Raw genomic sequence first — 2,500 nt, 5'->3', positions numbered from 1 at the left:
ACACACAGAAAAAGAGAGAGAGATTATAACAGCACTGAATATATTTTATATGTCCTTGATAAAATATATTTAATAAAATTCATTGCTCTATCCTTTTAACTCTCTATCTCACTCACTCTGTCATACCCTTGCACACACTCCCACACACGTGCAAAAGAAACCTAATCTCCTATTACCTAATGAAAAAATATCAGCACTTCCATGTTAGCATTAGCTATGACCCTCTGAATCTTTGAGCGCATGGATTGGTGTATGTCTATCAGGTTCAGCCTGTGGACGCACAGACACACACATACACGCACACACACACTCTTCCTTAGAGTAGTATGGGTATTAGCTGAAATCGGAGACTAGCCATCAGTCTTCTCTCTGGGGTTGAAAAAGCCCATTCTCTCATTCATTAGCCCAATTGACCAATGGAGTGGCCCTTGAACTCATGATTGGATCATGGCTTGTTAAAGGGGGGATGTGTAATGAGCTAATATCTGTCTTCTTATGACTGGATGTTAATTACACTGATGGCAGAGAACTACAGGAATACCACTGTATGTAGACTGTACTTAATTAAATATTACTTTGAAACTAAAGTTAGTTACTTTGAAACTTAAGGCTCTTTCTTTGCACTTTGGGCTTTCAGGAGATTTTCAATTATTTTTAGATGATGTTATTGTTTTGATCTTGCTGTTTTAGGTGATGCTACTGTATATAATAAAATGTATTAAGTGTATTGTGTGCAGTCATTTGAAACTGCTCCAAATTAAATTTCTACACATCACCACCTTATAACACACGTAGCCTACATTATGCTGTTAAACCATGACACACGTATGATACACGTATGATACACGTATGATACATGTATGATACATGTATGATAGCTCAGCCTTACCAAACCCCATCTGCGCCTGCACATTATGCTCCAGCTGTCTCCCAGCATGGTGACCGAATGGGTCTCGGCTTCTGATGACATGGTTACTCCCATTCTGGCCCAAGTGTAAGATTGGATGCTCAGTGATGGGGAAAGACTGGGACGCATGTTTGCCAGTGAGCGTGTCTATGTGCATGAGTGCATGCGTGTGTATGTGTAGAAATAAATGTGTGTGTGTGTGTGTGAATCTGTTGAAGAGACACTTTTAGTGTTTGATACTTGGAATAATAAGTAATTCGATCACACCCCTCCCTTGTGACCCCTCTGTTTGGAAATACCAATGTTGCTGTAAATTTACGGGATCACACACACAGGAAATGAGGAATGGCCTGCAGTAAGCAGCCCCCTGAACTCAAATGCACAAACACCGAGGATGGCCAGCAGACAGTGACTAGTTCAACAGTGAAGCGCTCCACATGCACCCATGTGAGCGGTTTAATTAAGAGCATTGTTTGACAGGCACATCATCAAAGGCACATCTTATATTCCAGGATAGTTGATGAAACTCAAGGGTCATGTACGCTTGTATTAGTATGTTGAACGCTTGTTGACAAGTGAGTTGTTGACGAGGTGGAACTAGTGAGGGTTAAAGGGTTGAGGAGAGACTTCAGACATCCATCCATATCGTGGTAAAATGATTATCAAAAAAAGAGAAACAAAGTATGCACTTTATAATGCACTCATGAGCATTGACGGCAGAGCCCCCGTAGCAGAGCCTGCTGCAGGCAGTAGTGCCAACACCGCAGTGGTGAGCTCTGCTTAATGTGTAAGTCATTCAAAGGAAGACCATCTACCAAATACTGTAATGTAACATGCAACCATTCTTTTGGCAAGATTGTTAGATCTGTGATGTGGAGTTTTAGATTGACACCACAGAGGGCTGGTTAAAAGCGCACAGAGCAACAGTGCAACGTGTCGTTCTGTGTAACGGAAGTTGTGATGCTGCATTCTAGTGCCACCCAGCCACACTGTGCATGACACACGAGGTGTTAATGTTCGAGCTGAGAGACTTTGCTTAGACTTCGGTCAGGTCACATGCAGTTGAAGTGTTCTGTGCCTGCTTAGCCCCAGAAGCTTCGTTCCACACATGTCCCTTTCAGAGGCAAAGTGTGGGGAGCAGGACCAGCCTGGGACCTGCACAGAATACATGCTCTGGTCTGGTCTGTGTCAGAGCCGGTCACAGATGAGTGTAGATGGGAGAAATGGAAAGCAATAAAACCAAGATCATTAACACTGTAGATTTAGCTCACCTAGAATAGCAATGAAAACATTTCCACACAAATTCACAGAAGAAGTTTATAATGAAAGTTATAATAGCTAATTAGGGAAATTATTAAGGCATGTTTCAGGAACTGTGGTTTTTGGAAAAAGGCCATGATTGTGTGTCCTTCATACTCTCTCTCTCTCTCTCTCTCTCTCTTACTCTCTCACTCTCTCTCTCTCACTCTTTCTCTCTCTCTCACTCTCTCTCACTCTCTTTCTCTCTCTCTCTCTCTCTCTCTCTCTTACTCTCTCTCACTCTCTTACTCTCTCTCTCTCACTCTCTCTCTCTCTCTCTCTCTCTCTTTCTCT

Source organism: Electrophorus electricus, chromosome 24 (genome assembly GCF_041902795.1).
Source record: "Electrophorus electricus isolate QZ-2024a chromosome 24, ASM4190279v1, whole genome shotgun sequence".
In the NCBI taxonomy this organism is placed as follows: Eukaryota; Metazoa; Chordata; class Actinopteri; order Gymnotiformes; family Gymnotidae; genus Electrophorus; species Electrophorus electricus.
Note: the sequence above shows the minus strand (reverse complement) of the source record.